The sequence below is a fragment of the Mytilus californianus genome, unplaced genomic scaffold, assembly GCF_021869535.1.
Source record: "Mytilus californianus isolate M0D057914Y unplaced genomic scaffold, xbMytCali1.0.p SCAF_13, whole genome shotgun sequence".
Taxonomy (NCBI): domain Eukaryota; kingdom Metazoa; phylum Mollusca; class Bivalvia; order Mytilida; family Mytilidae; genus Mytilus; species Mytilus californianus.
The window spans coordinates 17,573,480-17,593,784 of record NW_026262615.1 but is presented as its reverse complement, the minus strand read 5'-3'; positions in this window follow the sequence as shown (position 1 = coordinate 17,593,784).

Here is a 20,305-nt window from a genome sequence, read left to right as displayed (position 1 = left end):
ATAAGGAGCTCTCTTCTAAATCATCACTAACTATATTACCACATCATCATACATACTAAGCAATTTTGAAAAAGATCTTAATTTTGAATTTAATCCTTTACAAGTTATATAATCAATGGAAATAACATTGATCTGTTTTATAAAGATAGTGAAGTGTGTCATTAAAGTCACGAAATTACACTTTAACTTTGTATTGTTCAGGATAATCGACTTATTCGTTGAAGTCGTTTAAGTAATTGATTTTGAAATTCTCAAGGTCCAATCTATAGATTAAAAGTTAACTCCAGCGTCGTGTAATAAATATTGTTTAGGTAGATCATGGGTGGTGTAGCAAAAAACAAAACAAATTCTCATATATAATGCCTATAGTTACTTGTTATTTTGTTATAATATCATACTTATATAACGTATTCGGAGATTTTTAATCATTGATTGGTTGGTGTTTTCTTAGCGTCCAATGGAAAATATTTCATGTATGTTCAAAACGAGAACAAATTTGTGGTAGGTCCTCTTATAAAGGCCATCATGCATGAAGGTCATGGCTCGTCTCTTCTCACTTTGTTTTTCCCGCCAAATTTCCAATGTCTTATATTTCAAAACCAATGACACGGACCTTTCATTTTTTCTGCATTTTTAGTTTTGTTATTCATAAACTATCAAGTTATAATAGTATTTTAAAAAGATTGGTTTATAGAAAAAGAGGAGCGAACATCATTAACATAATATGTAGCATTTGTATTTTCAGCATGCATCATTCGTTGTTCATGCATTAAGCATTTATATCAAACGGGAGTGCACCATGATTTTAATGTTTTACTCATGTGTTGATCATGAACTGTGTACTCATCTGGCTGAGAGGTCTAATGAATTCATAACTGTATCACTAGCCTGTCAACACTGAGGTTGTGAGTTCGAACTGCATACGTGGAAGGTGCGTTCAACACAATCTTAAATGACTTGGATTATTTAGGTTTTCTAGCAAAAATTCGGTGGTTCTCGCCATGCCAAATCCCCCACCCCCTGGCCCCCCACCAGGCTTCCTCCATCAATAAAAACTTACCGCCACGATATATCCAATGGGATCGAAAGTGCTTTAACTACTACAAAAATATTTATCTTAGCGCATTTGATATATTTCACTGACGAAATGTGTTTTTTAATCTAGCAAAACGTATTGACATTATTATTGTTCAGCTTGATTGTGAAAAAGTTTAACACAAAATACCGAACTCCAAGGTTAATTCAAAAAGACAAAGTCAATAAAAACTGTCAAAAATCAAACGCTATCAATCAACGGAACGAATGAACATCAACTGTCTAGACTTGATGCAGGCATTTATCGAAGAAAATGGTTTGTTAAACATGATTGCATAGCTTGCAAAACCTCCCACTTGTAAATAGTATTAGCGTTTCATAGCCTTCCTTACTGAAAATTAGAAACTCAGTTCGATTTATCCTTTGAATTCTCCTTTCGCTGTGACTGCTAAATACCAGGCGGTGACCTATATTTGCTTACGTCTACGTTATTCCGACTCTGGTAAATTACTTTCTAATTGGCAATCATATCACATCTCCTTGTTCGTAAGCATATCAAAACCAATGTGTGAAATTTGATTGAACAAAATGTTTCAGAAATGGTTTCTTTAGAACGCCCATATCAAAACCAATGTGTGAAATTTGATTGAAAAAAATGTTTCAGAAATGGTTTCTTTAGAATGCCAGGACTATTCCTAAGTATGTTTGCTCCACAGAAGGAACCAGCTAGTACAATGTATAGTTTGCAATTACAGGTCTAGCATATTTATTTCATTTTACAGGCCTCGGAGGTTTGCAGGAAATTGATATTTGGTGAACAACAGTGGTAGATTGGTTTGTAATGATTATTAAAAAAAATCGTTTCATACAGGCATTTGCGGTAATTTAATGTATACCTTTTTTACAGGTAAACTAATTTCATAATATTCTTGATTGTGTTCTTCATTTTACAATTTATTTCCTCTGCAGGTTAATAACCATTTATTTATAAAACTCAACAAAGATACAATGCATATAATTTGGTTTACCAGAATAAAACAAAGCATGTTTTAACTACTTTATGAAACGGTGAATTAATAAATACCATGTCAGTCCGTTTAATTGTGGTGATTTATTCATAATTGTGTATTCTTTTCCATTCCAATTTTTAAATGTCAGATTTTATCATATAATTAAGTGGACTTTTATCAAAATATTTGAAAAAAAACTTTATCGGTCAAGAAACCCGTTGTAGGCCTTCTCGAAGAAAATTAGCTTTTATTTGTTCTCTTATGAACAGTTATCTATTTGCCACTTTCTAATATTATTTTTTTAAGTATAAGTTTGCGACAGTTTTCAAATAATAATTATATAATATTTTTTGTGAATGTTACTTGAATGAAATGTTGGTGTAAATGTAAGATCTTTGTATAATTGTAATAAATAAAGTGATGTTTGGATCGATATATTGATTGCATGTTGTATATCGATGTTTTAATCCATCGACTTTCTTGGTTCCTCAGTATTCGATCTTAAGAATGTTGCACGTTATCCTGTTACTACCTGTAATTTTGGTATCTTGATTATTCTTTTTTTTTAATTATTAGGTTATAAAGTGTGATAGTGACGATAAGAATTTTGTCTCTTTAGTTGTTTCTAATGTAACAGTCACCATATCTAAGGTTGTTTCGTATCTTAATTACATAATTTCTTAGCGCATTTGATTTATTTCACTGACGAAATGTGTTGTTTAATCTAGCAAAACGTATTGACATTATTATTGTTCAGCTTGATTGTGAAAAAGTTTAACAAAAAATACCGAACTCCAAGGTTAATTCAAAAAGACAAAGTCAATAAAAACTGACAAAAATCAAACGCTATCAATCAACGGAACGAATGAACATCAACTGTCTAGACTTGATGCAGGCATTTATCGAAGAAAATGGTTTGTTAAACATGATTGCATAGCTTGCAAAACCTCCCACTTGTAAATAGTATTAGCGTTTCATAGCCTTCCTTACTGAAAATTAGAAACTCAGTTCGATTTATCCTTTGAATTCTCCTTTCGCTGTGACTGCTAAATACCAGGCGGTGACCTATATTTGCTTACGTCTACGTTATTCCGACTCTGGTAAATTACTTTCTAATTGGCAATCATATCACATCTCCTTGTTCATAAGCATATCAAAACCAATGTGTGAAATTTGATTGAACAAAATGTTTCAGAAATGGTTTCTTTAGAACGCCCATATCAAAACCAATGTGTGAAATTTGATTGAAAAAAATGTTTCAGAAATGGTTTCTTTAGAATGCCAGGACTATTCCTAAGTATGTTTGCTCCACAGAAGGAACCAGCTAGTACAATGTATAGTTTGCAATTACAGGTCTAGCATATTTATTTCATTTTACAGGCCTCGGTGGTTTGCAGGAAATTGATATTTGGTGAACAACAGTGGTAGATTGGTTTGTAATGATTATTAAAAAAAATCGTTTCATACAGGCATTTGCGGTAATTTAATGTATACCTTTTTTACAGGTAAACTAATTTCATAATATTCTTGATTGTGTTCTTCATTTTACGATTTATTTCCTCTGCATGTTAATAACCATTTATTTATAAAACTCAACAAAGATACAATGCATATAATTTGGTTTACCAGAATAAAACAAAGCATGTTTTAACTACTTTATGAAACGGTGAATTAATAAATACCATGTCAGTCCGTTTAATTGTGGTGATTTATTCATAATTGTGTATTCTTTTCCATTCCAATTTTTAAATGTCAGATTTTATCATATAATTAAGTGGACTTTTATCGAAATATTTGAAAAAAAAAACTTTATCGGTCAAGAAACCCGTTGTAGGCCTTCTCGAAGAAAATTAGCTTTTATTTGTTCTCTTATGAACAGTTATCTATTTGCCACTTTCTAATATTATTTTTTTAAGTATAAGTTTGCGACAGTTTTCAAATAATAATTATATAATATTTTTTGTGAATGTTACTTGAATGAAATGTTGGTGTAAATGTAAGATTTTTGTATAAATGTAATAAATAAAGTAATGTTTGGATCGATATATTGATTGCATGTTGTATATCGATGTTTTAATCCATCGACTTTCTTGGTTCCTCAGTATTCGATCTTAAGAATGTTGCACGTTGTCCTGTTACTACCTGTAATTTTGGTATCTTGATTATTCTTTTTTTTTTAATTATTAGGTTATAAAGTGTGATAGTGACGATAAAAGTTTTGTCTCTTTAGTTGTTTCTAATGTAACAGTCACCATATCTAAGGTTGTTTCGTATCTTAATTACATAATTTCTTAGCGCATTTGATATATTTCACTGACGAAATGTGTTGTTTAATCTAGCAAAACGTATTGACATTATTATTGTTCAGCTTGATTGTGAAAAAGTTTAACAAAAAATACCGAACTCCAAGGTTAATTCAAAAAGAAAAAGTCAATAAAAACTGACAAATATCAAACGCTATCAATCAACGGAACGAATGAACATCAACTGTCTAGACTTGATGCAGGCATTTATCGAAGAAAATGGTTTGTTAAACATGATTGCATAGCTTGCAAAACCTCCCACTTGTAAATAGTATTAGCGTTTCATAGCCTTCCTTACTGAAAATTAGAAACTCAGTTCGATTTATCCTTTGAATTCTCCTTTCGCTGTGACTGCTAAATACCAGGCGGTCACCTATATTTGCTTACGTCTACGTTATTTCGACTCTGGTAAATTACTTTCTAACTGGCAATCATATCACATCTCCTTGTTCATAAGCATATCAAAGCCAATGTGTGAAATTTGATTGAACAAAATGTTTCAGAAATGGTTTCTTTAGAATGCCCATATCAAAACCAATGTGTGAAATTTGATTGAAAAAAATGTTTCAGAAATGGTTTCTTTAGAATGCCAGGACTATTCCTAAGTATGTTTGCTCCACAGAAGGAACCAGCTAGTACAATGTATAGTTTGCAATTACAGGTCTAGCATATTTATTTCATTTCACAGGCCTCGGTGGTTTGCAGGAAATTGAAATTTGGTGAACAACAGTGGTAGATTGGTTTGTAATGATTATTAAAAAAAATCGTTTCATACAGGCATTTGCGGTAATTTAATGTATACCTTTTTTACAGGTAAACTAATTTCATAATAGTCTTGATTGTTTTCTTCATTTTACGATTTATTTCCTCTGCATGTTAATAACCATTTATTTATAAAACTCAACAAAGATACAATGCATATAATTTGGTTTACCAGAATAAAACAAAGCATGTTTTAACTACTTTATGAAACGGTGAATTAATAAATACCATGTCAGTCCGTTTAATAGTGATGATTTATTCATAATTGTGTATTCTTTTCCATTCCAATTTTTAAATGTCAGATTTTATCATATAATTAAGTGGACTTTTATCAAAATATCGAAAAAAAACTTTATCGGTCAAGAAACCCGTTGTAGGCCTTCTCGAAGAAAATTAGCTTTTATTTTTTCTCTTATGAACAGTTATCTATTTGCCACTTTCTAATATTATTTTTTTAGGTATAAGTTTGCGACAGTTTTCAAATAATAATTATATAATATTTTTTGTAAATGTTACTTGAATGAAATGTTGGTGTAAATGTAAGATCTTTGTATAATTGTAATAAATAAAGTGATGTTTGGATCGATATATTGATTGCATATTGTATATCGATGTTTTAATCCATCGACTTTCTTGGTTCCTCAGTATTCGATCTTAAGAATGTTGCACGTTGTCCTGTTACTACCTGTAATTTTGGTATCTTCATTATTCTTTTTTTTTAATTATTAGGTTATAAAGTGTGATAGTGACGATAAGAGTTTTGTCTCTTTAGTTGTTTCTAATGTAACAGTCACCATATCTAAGGTAGTTTCGTATCTTAATTACATGATTTCTTATCCATGATCGTTCTCACTACGTATGTTTTTCCATAGGTTCATTCTTAATTACATGATTTCTTATCCATGATCGTTCTCACTACGTATATATTTCCATAGATTCATTCTGTTATCTTTTAAATCCTTGTTTAGCTGACAACATGTATCGTTTTAAGACGTGTATTGTTTGTAAAGAATCACGATTAGACGATTCGATACCTATTGAATTGTATGCTTGGTTTTCTTAGAGACTTATGCAATATATAAATATAGAAAACATAAATGATGTACACTTCACATTGTAAGTCTTGTGTTTTCTGTGTATTCATATTTTGACTGTTGTTGGTTTAGTAGTCTTATGTCGTCATGTAATAGTGTTTAATTGTTTTCGTCAACGTGTGGGAATGAATTTTAACCTATTTTGTTTTTATAGTTTTAAGAAATATGTGAATCAATCATCACGATTTATCAGCATAATTCTTCCTATTTTCTTTATGTTCAGTTACTCCATGGCCTGCATATCGTGCATGGAAAGAAATTAAATAACCCAATTTAAAAGAATGTATTATATTTTAATATTGTATTTGCTTTTTAGAACGTTGTGTTTGTCTGATTATGTATCTAGATACGAAAACGTGTGTAATCAAATAAAGTTTGCGTTGGTAAAACAAACAAAAAAAACCGAAATAAAACAAAACTAAATATAAGCACTACATAAACAAAACAGTACACAGAAACTAAACAAAACATATAAAAAAATCTTAACGCACTTTTTCTACTAGTCAATATGTTTAAAGTACAACTTTTCTTTGCGGTGATAATATGTGTTTAAATTCAATGAGTTTTATTGTATATATTCAATAGTTAGACTATATATGCGTGTGCTGCATATTGTACATTTGATCACTTACATTGTGTAATATCTCTGAATGTTTTAATATCTATATCTTTTATTTTTAAGTTTGAACATTTTGCTACACTTATCACTACCTCCGCGACTGTGTTGTTGTAACATGGTCTATATCCGTGTCTGGATCAAACCAAAGACTTTAAAATTGGTATGTAATGCTTTTCATCTGAACAAATATTTATGAGGAGTAAGAGCAAGAGAATAGACTGTTTGAAGCTTCAATAATGCGTCCGTGTAAGATATTATGTCTTTCAGTAGATTGTTTTCCTGTGAACTGCACGTTAGAAAACTCTTCAACTGATGAAGGTTAATCCAGAAAAGTACTTCTGACGCATGAAATTATTTAACTTGTTTTCATTTTTTACAGCACTTGGTCGATACCTCTGCTGGTGGACTATCAGTCCCCGAGGGTATCAGCAGCTCAGTAGTCAGTACTTCGGTACAGACATAATTTATATCAAACCTTTCTAAAATTGCCCGTTCATAGATTTTTAAATTATAAAGAAACTAAGGTTTCAACTCCCTGAGGCAAAATTGACCTTAGATAGATTTGGCTTTTTTTTTTTATGTATTTTGACATAAAGCTCTTCAACTATTTCGGTACTTATACATCCTCGGCTTTCAAATATTCAGCTTTGATCGTTCCTGATGAAGGTAAATCCAGAAAAGCGCTTCGGACGCATGCAATTATTTAACGTGTTGTTTTTATGTTTTTATAAAGCAATATTTATATTCAAACGACATAAAGAAGTGCTCGTCCTGATATGCATGTACTTTGCATACCTATTAATAATTGTTTCCATCATAGTATCTCGATTTTATAAATTGTACTTGAGGTATATTTCTATTTGTTTACGTTTACAACTTTTACAACTTCATACTGTAATCGATATGACAAACGTGATATTTCAAGTTTACAATTGTCAGCTGCCCATTTCTACGTAGAAACATACCATCTGTCCCAGCGCACGAGGTTTACATATTTCAGTAAACACGCTTCACTCTTGCATGTTCACACTATACGCGCTTCCTCAACATGGATGTCCTTATTTCACAAACACAGATATATTAGGACAAACGATTGAAATCGACATAACATCAGTTTTGTATTCACCATTATGAACTAATCCGTGTTCACATTGAGCTAAACTGGGTGTGATGAAAGGATACACTTAAACTAAACGTTATTACGTTTTCATCAATGTTTATATGTAGTTTAAATCAGGTTTTGTCTACATGCAGTGGATGGTCAACGTAGACCTGGTGTGGGTTAAGTGTAGATACCCCTAGATATTAATCTATAGTACCTACTGATTGTTGTTGTATTGTCGTTATTTATATGGTACTAAGAGAGAAATACCAGCATTATATTGGATCGTAAAGTAATAAATGTTAGGAAAGATAAACACACGATGTACTAATTATGAAGTGTTCCCTACATGATGATTTTTATGAGAGTGTAGCGCCCTGCCCCTTATTCCTGTTGTCCTTGTTTTTCAAAATAAACTGGCACCTTGCCCTTTTCCGTCATATTTTATAATTAAAGATCAGTTTTGTAACTTCTTAAAAACATCATTTCGAGTTATTTCCCTTTGGACGAAATCAAAATTTTAATGGCCGACATTTTTTTTTAATTTCGTAATTATGTTTTAAGATTTTTTAAGCAAGCGAGTACAAATACGAATCATGATTGAATCTGATGAGGACAAGAAAGACTTTGTATCTCTGTGAATTTGAAATGTAAACAATTTAAAGAGGAAACAGGCGATCGTTTGAGTTATGCATGGGATAAACAATACGTAATTAATCAGCTGTTTGTTTATATTTTCATTCTAAGTACTGGTATGACCACATCAAATATTCGTTCGGTCAATCGGTCAATCAAAAACAAAACACAAACATAATATTAAATAGAAAAAGATGAATGGCCTAACAGTTTTGTACCGTCATGAGCCAAAGTAATGGTAGCTTTGATTGTAATAAACATGTCAGATCCGAAAGGTATTCGTCAATTATTCTTTCGTGCAGCTAAAAAGCAATGCATATGCTTTTGTTCATGCACATCCTTAGACACATGAGGATTCAGTGTTAAACTTTATAACTTGAGTTATTCATTAAAATGAGATAGTTACATATATATAACTTTTTTTCTTAACAGTAAATATGAAACAATGATATATTTCAATCAAATTTCTATCTATGTAAAGGGTATCCTAACATTGTAGTCCTCCACGCAAAGGGTGTCATTTTTTTTCGCAAAACAAAACCTTTTTAGAATTTTGGGTCCTCAATGTTTCCCAACTTCGCGCTTTATTTGACATTTTGTACTTTTTTGATTAGAGTGTCACTGGTGAGAAAAAAATCCCCCTGTCCTTATCAAGCCGCAGGAAGCGATAATTTGTTGCACTCATTGCCAATGTACATAGCTGGACGTTTACCTGTATTATTAGTTTAAAATTCACGAGACTAATGCGTAATAATTGCAAATCTTTGTTAATGTTAAATCCATTATAACATACAAAGATATATGTCTTAGTCGTAGAGATTTTCGAGAAAAATAAATTCAAAGATGTTCTATAAAACATTCACTCATTCAAACAGTCATATGCTATAGTTTTGTATAAGTTTCTCTTTGGGCTGATATTAAGAAGTACAATCTTGGAAACGGATTACCACTCCTGAAGATGAAATCGAAAAACTGAGGAATGCATATGTAGTTAAAATAAGTTGATGTAAATTAGATAATTCATGACAATTTAACTTTTGATGACCTATAAAAGTAAGCATCTGATGGTGGAATGGATGAGATAATCCGGATGGTTGGTTTGCGGGGTGAAACAATGGACAAATTCACTCTAGTTTTAGAATCTAAATTTATCATGAGAGATAAACGTTGATGTCACTTTAATTATTAGTCACAGAACCCAACCCATGACGACGTAGAAGTAAGAACCAAACTATTGAGAAGCTTAAGATCTGCACTTTCACATTTCTGAACGTTTAGATATTAACATATCAAAAACAAGAAAGTGTCAAATTTACTCAGTGTTCATATATTTTAATGTTGTATAGCATATGAAATTAAGTATATATCTTGTAGGATTATATTGTTTACAAAGCTAGAATTCTAGAAATAACCCTTCAAGGTTAAATATACTATTAATACATTATAAATATTATATACGTTATAAATATTATTTCAATATTGGCTTCAAATATTCGGCTTTGGGCGTTCCTGATGAAAGTAAATCCATAATATCGCTTGGACGCATGCTTTTTTAAAGTGTTGTTTTAAATTTTGAGAATGTAACTGGTGTTGTTTAAAAACACGGTCTATATCTCAACCGACAAAACCAGAATCATGCAGATCATTTTGTATTTTTTGTGTTTGGCCCATTTTTCTATATTATCATGCTATACAGTATACCCTATTAAACACTATTAGAATTATAAGCGTATAAGTCAGTTATCCAGTAGCTATCGTTTATTGATGTAAGCAGAAATTTGTCTGTGAGTTTGAGCTTTTGAATGTTACTTCCAGTTTCAAAAATGTCACTTCCGGTATTATATGATAGATTATTTGACACTAATTCCAAAAACATATGGTTCCATATACTTTTACATTAAATAAGTGCAACAAATAGCTACTTTCGATTTACACAAGATCGCATATGGTTGGATTTTTCAAGGTCATCTGGCTTGCAACCTAAAGCGAAAAGTCCCATGGTTTTATCATGTATAAAAATGAAGTTAAAGCAAAGGTTGAAATCTTGAACGTCAAATTTACCTATGACCTTGACCTCAATTATAAGGTAATCCAGCAAGAACCTCATATCAAAAGACCATAGGTCTGTACTCTCATGACTATGTATTGTTAATAAGTTACATTACCATACATTTTATCTTTAACATTCCCAAGGAGAAAACTCTTTGTAACTGTTACCGCATAGCTTCAAGGAAAACAATTCCTGTTACGACAGATCAAAACTAACAATTTCGTGAATAACTTTTGTCGATATAAATTACAGTTTCTTAAGAGTACCATGCACAACCTTAAGCAAAAAAATTAAAACATGACTTTGACCTCATTTTCATTTTGGTGGACCCAGGACCTCAAATTAAATGAACAAAGGTCTCTATCACTTATGGTTTATGAGTTACTAATACATTTCACCTATGTGGAAAATATAAACGAAAATATCTCTCATATGGAATTTTCAGATCTCTTCGATCAAAATTATTCTCAACAAGCTGAGGATATAAAGAGCAATTTGGTAAAATAATTTTGTCCTTATCTTTTACGGTTGCAAAGAAGTAGTACACACAAGAAAAACAGTGTTCCAGGAGAATACTCTTACAAGAGGAAATGATCTGTTCAACTGTGTCAGTTTCAAAAGCGTTTAAACTGCTTTAAATCATATACAACATATCTAAGCTACATCTTTTGAAATAGCAATACAGCGTATGAAAAAAATTAGACTGAAGAAAAAAAAAAAGATAATCAGAGCAAATCCTAAAGGTCTTTCCACAGAAAAGTGGAAAGACCCAATGAAATGCTTCCAGCAGTAGAAATGTCTATAGATTTATGATTGGTTTAATTAACTGCACATGGAATCTTTGGTTTTAATTACACTTTGAATGTTTGCAGGGTGTATCCTTAACCTCATTTTCAACTCTAAGAATATGGGGTTAATTAAATAACAAAGGAATAATTATTTGCAACTAATTTTATAGTTTATTTTTTTTATTAACTTTGAGCCTTACGGCTCATCAATGTAATCAAAAACAGTATGTACATATAGCATATTACAAACAGTATTAACAATATGGATAAATAACAATTAGTGATGTCAGAGGTTTCATAGATATAAGAAGATGTGGTATGAGTGCCAATGAGACAACTTTCCATCCAAGTCAAAATTTATAAAAGTAAACCATTATAGGTCACAGTACGGTCTTCAACACGGAGCCTTGGCTCACACCGAACAGTAAGCTATAAAGGGCCCCAAAAAATTACTAGTGTAAAACCATTTAAACGGGAAAACCAACGGTCTAATCTATATAAAAAAACGAGAAACGAGAAACACTTATGAACCACATCAACAAACGACAACTACTGAACATCAGATTCCTGACTTAGGACAGGTGCAAACAAATGCAGCGGGTTTAAATGTTTTAATGGTACCAAACCTTCACCCTTTTTCTAAAACAATAGTGTAACATCACAACATAGAAAGACACACTATAAAATATCAACTGAAATAGCTTAACTCAATCAATGTTTACAAAATATCTCACAACAAAGTGTTTCTTAATTCATAAGATACATGTATATATTTTCCCAGGTGACCAAGCTGTTTTGTGTTTTCACTAGACCCTCATTTTATTATTTTAAAAATTGATGGCCTAGACCAGTAATATTTCTTAATGTATTCTTGACGCAAATCAGTATATCTGTCTCATTGTAGAATGAAATTAAATTCATCCTCTGTAACTCTTAAATCAATAAAAGTATTTGTCTTTGACAATTCCATAAAGTACAAAATGGCATACATATAAATACTCCATGATATACGAAATGTTACCAAACGATACCAAATGACTATATAACTCTCATGATGGATGGACACTTCTTTTTGTTTGTTGCAATTTTTACTTTTTTACAAGACTTTTAACACTATTATTTGGGCACTGGCGTATCCTTTGTTTTGTAAACTTTATTTATTTTGCAATCGATTCAATCTTTTCCAGTCACTATTCTAAGCCATTTTTTTGTAGCATATTTAAAATGAGAGTGAGAACTCTAATGGCATGAAGGATTGAATGGTTGTAAAGATATACAAGAATTATAGTTTAATAGCCAATGAAGGGTCCACCATGGGGATATTACAGCACGACAATGAAGTATACAAGAGTTATAGTGTAATAGCCAATGAAGGGCCCTCAATGGGGATGTTACAGCACAATACTGAAGTATACAAGAATTATAGTGCAATAGTCAATTAAGGGTCCACCATGGGGATGTTACAGCACAAAACTGAAGTATACAAGAATTATAGTGTAATAGCCAATCAAGGGCCCACCATGGGGATGTTACAGCACAACAATGAAGTATACAAGAATTATAGTGTAATAGCCAATCAAGGTCCCACCATGGGGATATTACAGCACAATACTGAAGTATACAAGAATTATAGTGTAATAGCCAATCAAGGTCCCACTTTGTATGTATGCATTTTTTGTATCTGTGACAGCTTGTAATCATTGTTCAATATTAACTCCTTGTATTCGCCGCATATATACCAGTGTCTTTATCTCTCATTGCTGAGGTTGTGTAAATATCCATTCCTTTGAAATTCAGACGGATTTTATACATTGATATCCACAGGATATTGTCAGTCAAATTACTTATTTCTTTCAAATTATCTTGGCCTTGCATTTCAAACCAGTAAATGCCACAGATAGGAATGCTCTCGAATTTTTACGACTGCACATGCTGGTATTACCTTTTCTTTTTTTTTCCAAGAATATGCCAGATCCAGGAAGTAAAAAAATATCTTTATAATCTGAAACGTATAAGTGATACTCAAAACTTGAATAAGGAATATATTCATAACTGACTAACTGTCAGTGTGCTGAACAAATATATTTTGCTAACTCCGATGATTACATATTTTCATGCATATTATGATATAATAATTATTTATCTAGATTCCATTATTCTGCCTGACAGTGTTATGGGCTTTATTAAGAAATTTTCAACATATCTGCCAGGTCTACATTGTCCGTCATGTAAGGTTGACCTGACCTCAAACTCATTTCATGGATCAGTGATCAAGGTTAAAGTTACGTAGTCAAGTCCGTATCTAATACTATAAGCAGTTGGTCAATTATATTTGGTGTGTGGAATGATTGCAAGGTGTACATGTCCGATTGACAGGTTTCATTTGATATTGACCTCAGTGGTTCATTGTAGTTTGGTCTGTTTTGCAGATACTGTAAGTAATAAGTTAAATATATTTGGTTTATGGAATAAATGTAAGGTGTACATGTCTGACTGGCAGTTTTCATCTGTCCTTGATCTCGTTTTCATGGTTCATTGGTCAATGATAGGTTTCTATGGTTATGTCAGTTTATCAGATACTAAAAGCAATAGGTCAACTATATTTGATGCATGGAATGATTTTGAGGAGTGCATGTATATCTGGCAGGATTCATATAATCATGACCTTATTTTCATGGCTCATTGGTTAAAATGTTAAGTTTATTGTATTCACGTAGTAAAACCTTCATACTACAGACTTTCAACATAAATTCAATGTCTTTTTCTCAGGTATTATAAACGATAGGACCACTATATTTGGTGTATGAAATAATTGTTAGGTATACATGTCTGTCTTGCATGAATCATCTGACCTTGACTTCATTTTCATTTATTATTGCGAATGTTGAGTTTATGTTATTCTTGTAGTAAAACCTTCATACTACAGACGTTTAACATCAATTCAATTATGAGTAAAGCAGGTGAGACATTTCAGCGTGTGTACCTTTTTCCCATTTATTTCAATTAATTTATCAAAATTGACTGATCTCATGTGAAAAGCCAAAGGAAGTTATGAAAATTATGGATTTATTAAGAAGCATAAATTTCAGTTAATGCCAGTCAGTCAGGAACTGAATACCACGACCAATAAGCAAAAGGGACATTTAATAGCAGCATGTCGTTTTTAAAAAAGAGACAGTATGTTTATGCTATAATTATGGCTCATTGTCGTCTCCATGTAGACAAGTACGATTATATATAGCAATTAAACATCTTACAAGCAAACACATATACAAACTCGAATATATATCAAATTAATTATCAACATTGTTCTAAATAGCTCTAGGAGTGATTACTAATGACATTCTTGATTTAATTCAAAGCTTAAGTTACGAATAATGCATGTTGGATCTACCACGATCGATTGACATCACATAAATATACGCTACAAATTATTTCAAGAAAAGTCATAAAACAAATACACGCTGCATGTGGTAAGATGTTATTTAAACATTTGGAAGATTGCAGTCATCTAGCAAATGTTTAGCGAGCAACTGTGATAATAATATCTGGTCATGCTGTGATAATAATATCTGGTCATGCTGTTTTCAAGAATAGTATTTATAGTTATTTCGTCTTTCGCTCTGCTTTTCAACTTCATTTCACTAATGGTATTAAAAAAATCGCCTAAGCTACGAAAATCGAGATTCGAAAAGTTAGTTTTACATTTGAGTATAAGTGACATTATTTTTCTTGTTGAAATTATCACTTATATTCTATTGAAGGAATTTGATACCGGACTTGCTGCAGCTTATACTTATGCGTGTCTTAGTGTAACAAATTTAACAGCAGGGACATATATATTTTCACTATTTCAATGTTTTCTTATTTGCTTGGAGCGTCTCAATGCAACATTTGCTGTAGAAATAACTGCTGTTCGAGGAATAACATCAAACAAGGGAATTGTTATTGGGTGCATTCTTTGTCATGTAGGCTCGGTTCTTCAAACTCTGATTGAAATATTCCTTTTTCAAACCAATGTATCAGCATGCAATACAAGTGCTTCAGCCATCAAGACAGCATTAGTTATACCAATGGCATTGCTTTGTATTTGTACCGTCCTTATTTATTTAGTGACCATTGTGAGAGTCTACAGGAGACAAAATAATCACCCGGTTTCTTCAAACAACACTTTGCTAGAACAGATGACTACCAAGGCACTCAAAACGCTAACTGTAGTGATAACGATCACACTTATTGCTAACATACCAAGTTGTATCATTGCATTTTATTCGGAATTCTATGGACGTACGGAAAACATTATTCGATGGATATTTTACTGTAACACTTTGATAATGATTAATCCACTTTTGGATCCAATTATTTATGTTTTCCGTCTTGAAGAGTTTCGTAAACAGATTTCAAAGGTGGCTTGTAGTAAAAACGATTTGTCAACTGAACCGAGAAGTGAATGCACAAATGTTACGGTTGATTTAAGCATTTGAATGAATATATAAAAGGAACATTTAGAAATGATTGTCAAAAAAGGTAGTGTCAAATTCGTCTAATACAAAAGAGGATCAACGAAACAACCAAACACATTGGACAGTACAACCTACAATACAAAGTACCATCATCCGACTCCTCCGATAAAAAGACATACAGACAAAGACGTACGAAATAAAAAAAAACAAAAAAAAAACATTTAGTCCAGATAGCATGGCATTGTACAAGTAAGTATATCTCTTCTCGATTTTTTCGGTTTAAAATTTTTCGAAGGATGTTCTACCCTAGGAAAAGATTTCCTCAGCTTTATTTTATAAAACCTTTCCAAACTCTGGGATGTCAATGGTCTTCAACTTCGTACTTTATTTAGCCTTTTTTTACTTTAAATTTGTGATTCGAGCATCACTAATGAGTAGACGAAACGCGCGTCTTGCGTACACAATTTTAAAAATGGTATCTATGTAGAGTTTAATTTGATATTACATTGATATGAAAGTGATAAGCTATAGAAACAGTTTTTTTCCATTTTTATTCTCAGTTTGAAGTTTGTCTGAAATCAATAATTGTGGCCATTTCACTATAAACATTATCATATACATATATTTCTTTTACTAAATAAGTCTCCATTGTTTGACAATCCTGTTCGTTATTATTGTTATTTGTATGTACAGTTTTTGAGTGTTGTTGTCTTGTGATATTATTCGCATTGTCATTAACAATACAGAACTCCTTATCTGATCATCGTATTAACTAAAATATTATTAACTGAATCTGTAACAGTTTTATCATCATCATTCGTCGTTCGTTTTTCTTTTGTTATGCTTTTAAAATCATGTATGTACCATGCTTTTAAAGTTTGTTACTCGTGTGTTAATTATGCATCATGCATTCATTTGCCTGCAATCAGTGCGAAACTATTTAATTGGATAGTCGACATGCGGTATTTATAATGGAAATTATGGGACCTTGCGGTTGCCGAGTTGTCTTAAGTAGTTAATCAACTATATCACTAATCTGTCAGCACGATGCTATGAATTCAAACCACGCACCTGGCAGGTGTGTTCAACTCTAATCTTAATTGACTAGTATTGTGAGTTTTCCTGCCGGAGGTCGGAGGTTTTCTACGGGCACTCCGTCTTTCTCCACGTATAAAATTATATAGCTCATAAACATGAATAATCAATGAATCAATCATATAATGGGAGTTTGTCTTGACCTTGAATTCACGACAAATTGCATAGATTGATTCCTTGATTGTTGGTTGCTTAATATCCAGTAGCAAAAAATTCATGCATGTTCAGGACGAGAACAGATGTACAAATACATGCAATACGTAGGTCCTGTGATAGAGGCCGTCCGGGTTTAGGGTCGGGGAAATTTAGACTGCCACTAGAAAAAAAAGAGTATATTGAACAGGGACAAACATTTGCAACATGTAACCTACGGACACGTTACAAAGGTTCTTAACGTGCAGAGAGCGTGGCACTCTCTCTACACGAGGCATCGGATTTAGCGTCCCCATTATGACTGGACGTAGCTGCGTACTTATACATCCTGCACAACTTAACGGACACCCAACTTTGGCGAGGGTTTCTTTTGCCGATCGGAAGAAGACCTGTAGTGACCGTATTTCTATTCCCCAGTCACCCTTTGGGGTCAAATGGCACAGGATACATAATGGTTTAACGATATTGTGAAATAGTATGAGTGGCTCCTAAATTACTTCTTCCAAATGAACAACTCATTTCAATATGTATCCTTGCAGTTTCCCTTTAGCTTACTGCGTAAAAGTGTCCGTTGGCGAATAGTTGTTTTCATCTATGTTGTTTGGACTCTGATTGATAAGTGTAATTTGCACTCATATCACATCTCCTTTTTTATAAGCATATCAAAACATTTATGTTTACCTTTAAATTCATTAAGTGATTCTTGTGTGATCGGTAAGATTAAAAAATTGGTCGTTTTAGACGTGTCGTGTTTGTGCAATATCGCGAAAGGACGCGTCGATACCTGTGAAATGTTATTATTTGTTTTGTTTTTTCTAGAGACTTATATCATATGTAGACATGAGAAACATGAATGGTTCACCCATCATGTTGTTCCGTCTAATATTTTCTCTGTATTGATATTTTGACTGTTGTTAGTTTGGTCATGTTTGTTTCTTGTAATGGTGTTGGAGATTTAAGTGTATGTGCTGACTGCTCTCCCTCTTTTTTAAGATATTTCAGAAATATGTGAATAAATTGCCAATTGAAAATAATATATTACATATCAATGTTTAATTTATTTTTTATGTTGTGTATGTCTGAATATGTATCTAGATATGAAAATTATTGTAATCAAATAAAGTTTGCATTGGTTTACATTTTTGAAATTTATTTATATATAGATAATTAGTCTAAATTGAATGAAATTTGTGGTTACTCTTTGGACACATAAATCAAAAATTAAAATCATATTACCAACAGAACTGTAATCGCACAAAAGAAAACCCTAACAGTATGTAACAAAACAAACAAAAACAAACCAAAAACGACACCCATAATACAACACATAATAAAAAACATTTACACAGAATGTATTACATATATATATTATGATGTGAACCCTGTATAACAACGTGTTATCCGATGGAGAATGTCTGTCATAAAGTTGCCACATGTTTAGACGTGTATAATAAGATTAAAATTTGATGTGGTGGCATGGTAATTAACAATATCATCCTTTACGACTGACAAAAAAGCTGATCCGAAAGGTACACCATCTACTGCCCACTATACATCATGTACTGTGTAACAACCCTAGATAAAGCCGACGTGGAAAGCATTACATAGACCAACGAAAGCTATTTTTTTACGTAGCCTAGGTGTGCGAGTGGTCTAGGGCGCTGGAAACGGTACAGACGGTATTGCCACGATGTCATAGAATCAAGGGTTCGAAATCCGCTGAGGGAAAAAAAATTGCTAAGTAAACGCAAATTTGAAGATCTCACATTGTTTGGCTAAATTTGAGACGAATTATATATATATTATGGTGTTAGCCCTGTATAACCACGTGTTATCCGGTGGAGAATATCTGTCATAAAGTTGTAACATGTTAAGTCGCGTCTAGGGATCCGTTTATTTGGCAAACGCTATGGCAGTCAGCAGGGTTTAAGGCCATCCGTTGTTCGACCTGCTAGTCAAATGCGTTTTGTTAAAATATACTTTTTCACTTTTTTTGGTCTTTTGGAAAATGTTGTTTGTGCTATATTTAGACCACTCTACCAAGACATTTGTTTTGCATGCACACCTATAAAAATTGCGGTTTTTATCCGACGCAATCATAGGTTTGAACGTTGTTTTCAATTTAGACTTGTTTATATTGTTTCGTTTGGGCTTGTATTATATTTGCCTTCGGGTTTATATGATCCGTTCATTCTATTTTGACTCTTCAAAATTCAGGAGACAATCCCAAATTGAAGTAACTTATATGGCCTTCCAAATACCGTTTCGATTCCTAACATCACTGAAGAGACATAAATTGTCGAAATCCGGATATGGTGTACAAATTTGTGCACCTTATGTTTGCGGTATACCATCTTTTTCCGCAAGTTTATTGTTTTCTGTTTGGTATTAAATTAATAATTTAGATCCATTTTTACATCTGGTGATCAGTTTATTTGGCAATCGCCATGGCAGTCAGCACGGTTTAAGAACATCCGTTGTTCGACCTGCTAGTCAAATGCGTTTTGTTAAAATATACTTTTTCACTTTTTTGGTCTTTTTGAAAATGTTGTTTGTGCTGTATCAAGACCCCTCTACCAAGAAATTTGTTATGCATCCACACGTATAAAAATTGCGGTTTATATCCAACACAATCATATGGTTGTGTGTATGCTGTTTATTCTTCATTTGACCACATGGAATGTGTGATGTTTCTTAAATGTAATTCTATCAATAGCAAGCGTTTGTGGGTTGTACGTAAGAGCAAGTTAAAAGACTGGTCTATTCGAAGTCTCAGTAATCGATTCGTGTAGGATATATTATCTTTCTGCAGACTGTTATCATGTGAACTTGCACGTTATAAAGCAGTGTCTATTTTCAACTCAAATTATTTGTACAATTTGCATACATATAAATCAATTTACCCATCATCTTATCTCAATTTTGGAAATGGTACTGAAGGTATTTCTATTTGATAACTTGGTATGTCATAAATGTAGAACAATGAGATCGAGTCCATTGCCAGTCAACATGGTTGGTCTACTGTATCTTTCAGGTTCACTAGACTATTGATACCGGATATTATGTAAACGTTTTTTTTAATCACATCGGCTGTTTCTAAAAAAAAAAAGTCATAAGGGTCATTTAGAAATTTTCTTTTAATCAATTGGTGATAAAATTCATATGAATCAAAGAACATTTATGGAAATTAAAATT